The sequence below is a fragment of the Scyliorhinus torazame genome, chromosome 9, assembly GCF_047496885.1.
Source record: "Scyliorhinus torazame isolate Kashiwa2021f chromosome 9, sScyTor2.1, whole genome shotgun sequence".
In the NCBI taxonomy this organism is placed as follows: domain Eukaryota; kingdom Metazoa; phylum Chordata; class Chondrichthyes; order Carcharhiniformes; family Scyliorhinidae; genus Scyliorhinus; species Scyliorhinus torazame.
In genome coordinates this window covers 233,529,508-233,541,959 of record NC_092715.1, presented here as the reverse complement: position 1 = coordinate 233,541,959, position 12,452 = coordinate 233,529,508, and positions in this window count along the sequence as shown.

Genomic DNA, 12,452 nt, shown 5'->3' with positions numbered 1-12,452 from the left:
AGCTGCGAGATCCACGCTGGGTCCCTGTTAGCCCCCTGCAGGGCTTGGAATTAGTGGTCTTTTGGCGTGAAACTCCACCGTTTTGACGCCGGCAAAGGGACATAGTCCCAATAATGGAGAATCCAACCCCCGATTCACCCAGCAGCCGTGCTACAGGACAGTTATTATTTATATAAAAGCTTAGAGACGCAGCAATCATATTTCAGGTTTTTAAAATTCATTCATGGGATTTGGGTGTCGCTGGCTAGGCTAGCATTTCTTGCCCATCCCTAATTGCCCATGAGAAGGTAATGATAAGATCCGATTAAATTATGTTTAATTCCGAGTTTATGAATAATCACGTTCTACAGCATCTCCAGAGCAAAGGATGTAACTAGAGAAGCTGAGCAAGAGATTGCTTTTTTTCCTGATGCTTTCAATGTGCTTTCACACCAACCTCAGAAACTGCACCAATACGATATTTCAACATACTGTGTCAACCTTGGAATGAGATTGGCACTTCAAGGCTCAGTTAGGATCAGTTAGTTTGCGCCGTGCATATCCACTGACGAGAAACTGGACTGAGGCCCCTTACAGGTAGCACACAGTGTGCAAAAAAATACTTTTATCCCTTCTCTCTGGATTGCATTTCAAACCAAGGATCCAGAGGTGAAAGAATAACATTCCGACCTACAATAGCACCCAGTTCCTTCGTGCAATGAATTTAAATGTATAAACTATTAATGAGAAGCAAACACCATGTTAACCTGTGACACATAATGAGAGAAATTTAAGACAGTTAATTATTTCATTGAAACTGTGGCCACCTTTAACAGCATCACTGTCAGCAGATGTTACACATGGTTTTAATTCCACAGCTATCTCTATTTAGTGCCTGTCTTCTCTTTGTTTTTTGCTTTGTTGCTGCCTCCCTTCTTTCTCACTACTTCCTGTAGTGTTATGGTGCTGATTGCTTGGGGCAATAAACTTCTTCCCTACTCTGGGATTCAGTGTTGCCCCCCAAAGATCTCATTAGCTCGATGTTATGTGTGATCACACACCCTTCCTGCTATAAGGCCTGTGGCATCCACTGCCTGCTGGGGAGCAGGAGTCACACATGGTTGTAGTTAGCTGAAGCATCTAGATGTTCATCGCATCTTCAGTTCATTCAAACTCATGGGCTAAAAGCCTAGTTTACTTATGACCTGGGTTCCTAACCATTGTTGTAAGTGGCCCTGGACATTGATGGACCTGTATGATCTTCCGTTATTGGCTCCCACAGACTACCCTTAATATGCATAGTACTTCTTGTTGGTCCACATAATAGTGGAAACTAACAAAAAAATGCAGCTGTGAAAATCCTTGAAAATATCACTGTCATATCGTGGGCCCGACAAAAGCCTATGGAGTCGGGGGTCTGGTTTTCCCAGAAGGCCTCGGCGAATATGCACTCCCCCGCTGAAAGGGGCTCCGAGAACTTGCGGTATAAAGCCAGCCGGCTCACAACCGGCCGGTACGCACTGGGAGAAGGAGCTTGCACGAAGGTCTCTGTTACAAACATCAATCAACTTCCTGTTTAACCTGAAACTTGATGTTGACCCCCCCCCCAACCCCACCACCCGGTTGAGCAGCCTGTAGGGCCACAGACGGTGGATATTGCTCTGCCCCCCACAGCCGGAAACATTTGTTGGTCCGCTGCGGGCAACTTGCAGCTGCCAGTGTTTGCATGTCCATGGACAGCCGGGACCTGTCGCCCAGGTCGTGGTCGGTGCCAGCCCGGAGATTGGCGTTACCGCTTGGATATTCGGGATAAAGTAGAGGCCGTGGGGCAACTCTATTGCTTAACAGCGCCCCACATAGCCCCAATCTGCATCCCCATGCAGGTGAATGGGCATTGGCTGCATATGGATCTGGACACGGGTGGCAGTGTCGGTCACAGGCCAGAGGACATTCGACCCATATCCAGCAAGGAGTCAGGACGTTAATGACGGCTCCCACCTCGACTCGTCTGCCGACATGTACCGGGTAATAGTTGCTGATTCTAGGGACAGTGAAGAGCCCCGCCGTCTACGGTCATCAGGTGGTTCAGTTTCCCCTGATTGTGGTTTGGGGTGATGGTCCTAGTCTCTTGTGGCTCGATTGGCTACACCACTTTCGCTTAGACTGGCACCGCATTTTGCAGGACTGGGTGAAGTGCTAGGGAAGTTCCCCAAAGTTTTTCAACCTGATTTGGGCAAAATCCACAGGGCTATGGCCAAGATCCTCTATGCCATGCTGGCTGGAGGCAGTATATTCACCAAGCTCAATATGAGCAATGCCTATCTGCAGCTGCCGCTGGATTAATCCTCACGTAAATACGTCACCATCACCACACAGCGCAACTTCTTTGAGTAGACACAGTTGCCTTTTGGGGTTTCATCAGCTTACATAATTTTTCAACGTGTGATGGAAGGTATTTTACGAGGCCTACCGCGAGTCATGGATGAAGTCCTGGTCGCGTGCGCAATGGACCAGGAACATTTACGGAATCTGGAGGCCGTTCTCCGGTGGTTTTCGGAATTTCACTCTAAAGAGGGTGTCTACCTGGGCTATCACGCGGACAAAACTGGGTTGCACCCGATGGAGAATTAAGTGCGCGCCATACAGCTGGCCCAGCACCGTTGGACATAACGGGACTTTGCTCCTTTCTCGGTCTGGTGAATTACTGCGGGACATTTGCCCAAACCTGGCAATGGCGCTGGCCCCTCTGCACCTCCTGCTGAAGAAACACCAGGACTGGCTCTGGGGCGCCACCCAGGAGACAGCTTTCCATCAGGTCAAATTATCATGGGGCATGTTAACCCACTATGACCAGGGTAAGCCCTTAGTCATCATTTATGATGCGTCACTCTACGGGATCGGAGCTGTTATGGCCCATCGGATGCCGGACGATCATGAACGACCGATAGCCTTCGCATCCAGGACACTAACCACCGCCGAGCACAATATGCACAGATAGACAAGGAGGGTTTGGTGATGGTCTTTGGAGTTAAGTGTTTCCACCAAGACATTTATGGCTGCCGCTTTACTCCAGTTACAGACCACAAACTCCTCTTGGGTCTTAATAAGGATAAGGTGATTCCGCTCAGAGCATTGGCGTGCATCCAGCAGTGGGCTTTGCTACCTGCCGTTTATGAGTATTCTCTAGGATATAGACTAGGGACTCAGGTTCTGCATGCTGATGCATTGAGCCAGCTGCCTTTGCCGCCCACAGCCTCGCCTTTCCCCCCTGGCAGATGAGATAGTGGCTATGTTGAACTTTATGGATTCCTTCCTGGTTACTGCATCTCTTATCCATGACTGGACCTGGCCTGATCCATCCTTGCCCGGGGTGACACCTCATCCTTGGAGTGGTCAGCATCACCAATTTCACGGGGAGCTGCGGGTTTTTTCTACCCGGATGTCAGAACTAAATATCGAAGACAAGGGGCGAAATTCTCCGTTATCGGCGGAAAGTCCGCCGATCGGCGCAAATCCGACTTGCGTCACGCTGGAAAAATGGGTCGAAAGTCTCCGGCCCGAAATGGGCTAGCAGCGACGTAACGGGATCCGCGCTTGCGCAGTGGTTCACGCCGTGCAGCGTCATACGCGCCGCACGGCGTGGCGGCTCATAAGGCCCCGCTGCTCCCCCCCACCCGACCGGAACACCCGACCGCAACACCCGACTGGACGGTTGGCCGTCGCTCAGCCCCGAGGTTCGAGTCACGGGATGTGGAGGCGCTCCTGGACGCGGTGGAGCAGAGGAGGGACGCCCTGTATCCCGGGCACGGCCGCAGAGTTGCCCCACACCACAGCCGGCGTCTGTGGAGGGAAGTGGCAGAGGCCGTCACCGCTGCGGCCCTGACACCACGGACAGGCACCCAGTGCCACAAGAAGGTGAACGACCGCGTCAGAGCAGGCAGGGTGAGCCTCCCCCATATCCCCCCTCCCCCATATCCCCTCTCCCCCATGTCCCCCATATCCCCCCTCCCCCATATCCCCCCTTCCCCCATATCCCCCCTTCCCCCATATCCCCCCTTCCCCATATCCCCCCTTCCCCCATATCCCCCCTTCCCCCATATCCCCCCTTCCCCATATCCCCCCTCCCCCATATACCCCGTCCCCCATATCCCCCTTCCCCCATATCCCCCCTTCCCCCATATCCCCCTCCCCATATCCCCCCTCCCCCCTCCCCCATATCCCCCCTTCCCCATATCCCCCCTTCCCCCATATCCCCCCTTCCCCCATATCCCCCCTTCCCCATATCCCCCCTCCCCCATATCCCCCGTCCCCCATATCCCCCTTCCCCCATATCCCCCCTTCCCCCATATCCCCCTCCCCATATCCCCCCTCCCCCCTCCCCCATATCCCCCCTTCCCCCATATCCCCCCTCCCCCATACCCCCCTCCCCCATATCCTCCCTCCCCCAGATCCCCCCTCCCCCATATCCCCCCTCCCCCCATATCCCCCATATCCCCCCTCCCCATATCCCCCCTTCCCCCATATCCCCCTCCCCATATCCCCCCTCCCCCATATCCCCCTCCCCATATCCCCCCTCCCCCCATATCCCCCCTTCCCCCATATCCCCCCTCCCCCATATCCACCCTTCCCCCATATCCCCCCTTCCCCCATATCCCCCCTCCCCCATTACTCCCCTCCCCCAGATCCCCCCCTCCCCCATATCCCCAAGTGAATCCATCCCTAACCTTAACCTCTGCAATGCACGCGCAACAGATGGCGTGCATTCATATACCTGCCTAACAGTGTTGCCTTTTACCCCTGCCACCCCCTCCCCCCCACAGGATAAGCGCGCACACAACAATAGGGAGCATGTGAGGACTGGAGGAGGCCCCGCTGATGAGAGGCCACTGACCGAACACGAGGAAAGGGCCCTGGAACTGGCTGGCGGACCTGACGACCGGGAGGTTGCTGATGCAGAGGTCGGGGACGTAGTAGCAAGTGAGCCACCGACAGCCCGTCCCCATATCCCCCTCCCCCATATCACCTGATCACTGCCTGATGTCCAACCATGCATGCTTCATTGTGTATCGCAGGACCAAACGTCCAGGCACCCATCCCCGCAGATGCAGACCACCCGCAGGATGCCCCTCGGACGCCACGGGAGACGGAGAGACCCGCACCCTCCAGCATGCGACGCCCGCAGGATGCCCCTCGGAGGCCACGGGAGACCCGCACCCTCCAGCATGCGACGCCCGCAGGATGCCCCTCGCACACCACGGGAGACGGAGAGACCCGCACCCTCCAGCATGCGACGCCCGCAGAATGCCCCTCGCACACCACGGGAGACGGAGAGACCCGCACCCTCCAGCATGCGACGCCCGCAGGATGCCCCTAGCACACCACGGGAGACGGAGAGACCTGGAGCAACAGGGAGACGACACCCCCGTCACGTGCGGGAGCGACCACCCAGCGACGAGGGGGGCAGCCACAGGCCCCCGTCACATCCAAGCCAGGACACCACTACCCAGGACACCACTACCCAGGACACCACTACCCAGGACACCACTACCCGGGACACCACTACCCGGGACACCACTACCCGGGACAGCAGTGCCCAGGACACCCCTACCCGGGACAGCACTACCCAGGAAGACAAAATACCGGACAGTGACTCAGAGTGGATGGGTGGAGACGAACCCCCACCCCAAAGTGCCATGGACTCAGAGTGGGACGAAGAGCACGACACAACGCCACTGCTGTCACCAACACCCTCCACCATCGCAGAAACACTCACCTCGGTTGGGCACTTTAGTGATGAGGCGTCTGGTACACTCACTGGTGCGCAGAACACAGCCGTCCCGGTACAGCAGATAGAGGTAGGAGCAGCAGAGGGGCCGGGCGGTCGGAGGGCAGCCCAGCCCAAGCGAACATCTGCCGCCCAGATGGATCCCGGGTTCCTGGAGTTACCACATCCACACATAGATCCGATGCAACCACCGACCCGGAGACGAGCGATGAGGGTGACGGGCGGCTTGCGGCGGCTGCAGTCGCAGGTGGAGGAGTCTATCCGCATCCAGGAGCTGGGAGTGGTGCCGGTCATGCGTGCGACCCAAGCTGACACCGCACGGGTGGCGTCCGCGGTGGAGGCAATGGGTGCGACGGTGTCAAACATGGGGAACGGTTTGCGAGGCCTGGGGCTTTCCGTGCAGGCGGCGTCTGTGGCCCAGGAAATGGCTGCCCTCTCACAGGAGGCCATGAGCCAGTGCCAGCGCCAGATGGCAGAGGCGCTCAACGCCATAGCCCAGTCTCTGCAGGCCATGCCCCAGTCTCTGCAGGCCATCGCTGAGGGCATTGGCGCCAGTGGCCATGTGCGAGCCGGCGTCGCACTGTCACAGACAGGGTTTGCCAACCCCCTGGGCTCCATGGCTGCAAACCTGCAGACCCCTGTCGATACCAGCACGGGCCTCCAGGACTGGCAGCGCCAGATGTCGGGGGGGCATCGGATGGCCAGTCCGTTCGCATCCCCCACCCATGTAGAGGCCTGGGGGCCATCGAGCACCCCGAGGGAGGAGGAGGTGGTGTGGTCCGTCCCGGCCCACCCTGTAGGGGAGGTCCCGGTACACCGCGACACCTCGGACTCCCCCCCTTCCGTCCCAGGTGCATCGGGTGGGCAACGGGCAGGACAGGCTGGCAGCTCGCCATCCCAGTCGCCCGGGCCGCAGCCTGGCCCATCTAGGCCAGGACGCCCCAGGAAACGGCCGCCAAAGGGATCCAGTGTCAGAGGGCAGGAATCACAGGAGTCCACCTCCAGTTCTGCTGTACCGTCTGGGGAACCACATAGACGTAGTCAAAGGGCCCGTAAGGCCAAACAATTAGACACTGAGTAAGTTGGCACGGGTGCAGGGCACAGATGAGTTTTAGGGGCGAGGGCACGTGCATGAACTCCTTTGGTTATTAAAGTCAATGTTACACCTACAGAAGCTGCCTTTGTGCTCTGTCCAAAGCGTGCGGGGTGTCATGTACGTTGAGCGCATGTGTGTGTGTGAGGAGTGGTCTTACCTCAGCCCCAGGTGAGTCTGCCCCCTTCCCCCTGGGCTGCCATCAACATCCCCCGGGCAGAGGACGGGACCGTGCGCTGCAGTGTCACAGCCGCATGCAGGGATGGTCCGGGTGGATGGTGGTACTGTGGCCATGGGTCAGACATAGTCCAACGATGTGGAGCCAGGAGCTCACCGCAGGGCGGGTTGTCATCATCCTCCATGGCCTGCAATAGACACGTGTCCACCCGCAACTGTGTGAGCCCGGCCCGTTGTGCCGCAGGTGGATCGGCAATGGGGGGGGTTGGTGTGCATGCGGGTGGGGTGGGTGGGGTTGGGGAGGGGGGTGAGTGTGCTGGGTGGGTGGATGGGTGGGGGGTGTGGGTGGTCGGCTGTTGCCATGGTGTGCGGTCTGTGGCCATACTACCCGATTCCCACGCCCATCTAGTCAGTGAAGCGGGCGGCTATCAGTCTGTCCCGTGCCCGCTGGGCCAGCCGGTAACGGTGGATAGCCACCTGCCTGTGTCTACCCCGTCTGCCCTGACCATTACCCCCATCCCCCTCATCTGGGGAGGACTGCGCCTCTTCCTGCTGCTCCTCCACTCCGCCCTCCTCTGCCTACGGCACATCGCCCCTCTGCTGGGCTATGTTGTGCAGGACGCAGCACACCACAATGATGCGGCCGACCCTATCTGACCGATACTGGAGGGCGCCCCCAGAGAGGTCCAGGCACCTGAAACGCATCTTCAGCACGCCAAAGCACCTCTCTATCACTCCCCTTGTCGCTACATGGGCATCATTGTAGCGGTTCTCCGCCTCATTGCGTGGCCTCCGTATAGGCGTCATCAGCCACAATCGCAATGGGTAGCCCCTGTCGCCCAGCAACCAGCCCCTCAGCCTGGGATGGCGTCCCTCGTACATGCCGGGGATGGATGACCGCGACAATACGTATGAGTCGTGTACACTGCCTGGGTAACGGGCGCAGACGTGCAGGATCATCATGCAGTGGTCGCAGACCACCTGTATGTTCATCGAATAGGTCCCCTTCCTATTGGTGAACACGGCCCTGTTATCTGCAGGTGGCCGCACGGCGACGTGCATCCCATCGATCGCGCCCTGGACCATGGGGAACCCAGCCACGGCAGAGAAGCCCACGGCCCGGGCATCTTGGCTGACCCGGTCCACGGGGAAGCGGATGTAGCGGTGCGCCATGGCATATAGGGCATCTGTCACTGCCCGGATGCACCGATGCACCGATGTCTGCGATAAGCCGGACAGGTCCCCACTCGGTGCCTGGAATGACCCCGTTGCATAAACGTTCAGGGCCACCGTAACCTTGACGGACACGGGGAGAGGGTGTCCCCCGCCAGTGCCACGCGGTGACAGGTGTGCCAGCAAGTGGCAGATGTGTGCCACGGTTTCCCGCCTCATCCGGAGTCTCCTCCTGCATTCCAGGTCCGTGAGGTCCTGGTATGACTGCCGGGGCCGGTACACACGGGGCGCCCTCGGGTGCCTCCGTTGCCGTGGGGCCGCGACGTCCTCCTCCCCCTCCTCATCCTGTCGGTCAGGTGTCCCTCCAGCCTGGGCGGCTGCCGCCTGTCCCTCTGCGGCAGCCTGCGCCGCCTCTCTGGCACGCTCCTCCTCCTCCTCCTCCTCATCCAGGGCAACATAGACATGAGCGGCTGCCGCCACGGCGGCCAACATCGCTGGATGATCGGAAAACATGACGGCCTGGTGGGGGGGAGGGGAACGACGACATGTCATCATTGCCCATATCCCCTCCTCCCCCCAGCCGGGAGGCATGGACCGCATGGGTCCAACTGTTGGAGGCTGGCACCTGGCCGGGTGGACCAACTCACTTGCCCTCGCATTCCCCTCCCCGGCACGGACCCCCCATCCCCCTCCCCGGGTCGGACCCCCCCCCAACCTCCACCCCGGCACGGACCCCCCATCCCCCTCCCCGGCACGGACCCCCCCCCCAACCTCCACCCCGGCACGGACCCCCCATCCCCCTCCCCGACACGGACCGCCCCCCAACCTCCACCCCGGCACGGACCCGCCCCCCCAACGTCCACCCCGGCACAGACCCCCCCCCAACCTCCACCCCGGCACGGACCCCCCCCCATCTCCACCCCGGCACGAACCCCCCCTCCCAACCTCCACCCCGGCACGGACCCCCCCCCAACCTCCACCCCGGCACGGACCCCCCCCAACCTCCACCCCGGCACGGACCCCCCCCAACCTCCACCCCGGCACGGACCCCCCCCCCCAACCTCCACCCCGGCACGGGCCCCCCCCCAACCTCCACCCCGGCTCGGACCCCCCATCCCCCTCCCCAGCACAGACCCCCCCCAACCTCCACCCCGGCACGGACCCCCCCCCAACCTCCACCCCGGCACGGACCCCCCATCCCCCTCCCCGGCACGGACCCCCCCCAACCTCCACCCCGGCACGGACCCCCCCCCAACCTCCACCCCGGCACGGGCCCCCCCCCCAACCTCCACCCCGGCACGGACCCCCCATCCCCCTCCCCAGCACAGACCCCCCCCAACCTCCACCCTGGCACGGACCCCCCCCCCAACCTCCACCCCGGCACGGACCCCCCATCCCCCTCCCCGGCACGGACCCCCCCCAACCTCCACCCCGGCACGGACCCCCCCCCAACCTCCACCCCGGCACGGACCCCCCCCAACCTCCACCCCGGCACGGACCCCCCATCCCCCTCCCCGGCACGGACCCCCCCAACCTCCACCCCGGCACGGGCCCCCCATCCCTCTCCCCAGCACGGACCCGCCCCCCCAACCTCCACCCCGGCACGGACACCCCCCCCAACCTCCACCCCGGCACGGACCCCCCCCAACCTCCACCCCGGGACGGACCCCCTATCCCCCTCCTCCCCGGCACGGACCCCCCCCAACCTCCACCCCGGCACGGACCCCCCATCCCCCTCCCCGGCACGGACCCCCCCAACCTCCACCCCGGCACGGGCCCCCCATCCCTCTCCCCGGCACGGACCCCCCCCCCAACCTCCACCCCGGCACGGACACCCCCCCCAACCTCCACCCCGGCACGGACCCCCCATCCCCCTCCCCGGCACGGACCCCCCCAACCTCCACCCCGGCACGGGCCCCCCATCCCTCTCCCCAGCACGGACCCGCCCCCCCAACCTCCACCCCGGCACGGACACCCCCCCCAACCTCCACCCCGGCACGGACCCCCCCCAACCTCCACCCCGGGACGGACCCCCTATCCCCCTCCTCCCCGGCACGGACCCCCCCCAACCTCCACCCCGGCACGGACCCCCCCCAACCTCCACCCCGGGACGGACCCCCTATCCCCCTCCTCCCCGGCACGGACCCCCCCCAACCTCCACCCCGGCACGGACCCCCCATCCCCCTCCCCGGCACGGACCCCCCCAACCTCCACCCCGGCACGGGCCCCCCATCCCTCTCCCCGGCACGGACCCCCCCCCCCAACCTCCACCCCGGCACGGACACCCCCCCCAACCTCCACCCCGGCACGGACCCCCCATCCCCCTCCCCGGCACGGACCCCCCCAACCTCCACCCCGGCACGGGCCCCCCATCCCTCTCCCCAGCACGGACCCGCCCCCCCAACCTCCACCCCGGCACGGACACCCCCCCCAACCTCCACCCCGGCACGGACCCCCCCCAACCTCCACCCCGGGACGGACCCCCTATCCCCCTCCTCCCCGGCACGGACCCCCCCCAACCTCCACCCCGGCACGGACCCCCCATCCCCCTCCCCGGCACGGACCCCCCCAACCTCCACCCCGGCACGGGCCCCCCATCCCTCTCCCCGGCACGGACCCCCCCCCCAACCTCCACCCCGGCACGGACACCCCCCCAACCTCCACCCCGGCACGGATCCCCCACCCCCCTCCTCCCCGGCACGGACCCCCCCCCAACCTCCACCCCGGCACGGACACCCCCCCCAAACCTCCACCCCGGCACGGACCCCCCCCCCAACCTCCACCCCGGCACGGACCCCCCATCCCCCTCCCCGGCACGGACCCCCCCCATCCCCCTCCCCGGCACGGACCCCCTCCCGGCACTCCCCCGGAGCCCAGCCTACTCTAACCACCCACCCCCGCCGCACACACACACACACAACCCGGGACACACCTCTCCTCACGCATTCAGACTGCGGCCACGCCATCGCCTGCCCAGAGCCAACCCCCCAAGCCGTCACTCACCTCCACGCTGGTCGGCATGAACCTGGAGCACAGGGTCACGCCGATGAAAAGGAGGTTTAATTTACGTCGACGTGAACGGTCATTACGTCGACGGGACTTCGGCCCATCCGGAAGGGAGAATATCGGCAGGCCGAAAATCGGCTGCCTTGCGCAGACCCGTGACATTCTCCGACGGCAGCGGCGACATTAACGCCCTGCCGACTTTTCTCCCTTCGGAGACTTCGGCAACCGGCGGGGGCGGGATTCACGGCGGCCAACGGCCATTCTCCGACCCTCTAGGGGGTCGGAGAATGACGCCCAAGGTTCTACTGTGGGGTACACGGTTCGTGATCCCGACTAAGGGCCAAGCACTTGTTTTAATGGACCTCCAGAACGGGCACCTGTGGGTGACCAGGGTGAAGATGTCTTGACAATGACGTTGAGAGGTTAGCACAGCAATGCTCCATCTGCCAGGAACACCAGCGGCACCCACCACCAGGGACCCAAGTCTACTCAGACTTCGCCAGTCCATTTATTGTCTCAATGTTCCTTCCTCTAATAGGTTCCCATTCTAAATGGTTTGAGGTCCATCGGATGGCGGTGATCGCCTCTCATGCAACGATGGAGAAGATGCACCTCTCTTTCTCCACACATGGCATCTCGGAGGTGTTAGAAACGGACAACAGGGCAGACAAAAGTGCAGACTTTCTGCACTTTCTTCAGACAAATGGCATCCGTCATGTGACGACAGTCCCTATCATCCGGCCTCCAACGAGTTGGCAGGCCTTCAAGCAGGGCCTCCGCAAACAGTAGACGGGATCCTTGGACACATGTCTGGCCCGATTCTTGTTCGTGTACCGAACCACACTACATATCATGACTGGGATAGCTCCAGCAGAACTGCTCATGGGCCGACCCCTCTGAACCCACTTAGGGTTGTTACTCCCAGACAATGGGGCGAAGGTACGATGTGCCCAAGATCAGCAGGTTCGTGCCCCTGTCCCACTCCGTTCGTCCCGTCAGAGTTTGTCCCAGGGAAGGTTTTTGTCCAACATTTTATCCTTGGTGTCATTGGCTATCTGGCACTGTGCTGCAACAGACTGGTTTGGTGTCCTCTAGGGTTCAGATGGGGGCCCAAATGTTATGACTGCATTTTGATTATCTGCAGGTGCGCTGACTGCATTTGTGTCCACAACCAATGGCAAGTCACGTTCCTGAGGATTCAGGTCCAGGGTCCCGCGAGTTCGTACTGTCGTCCACTCA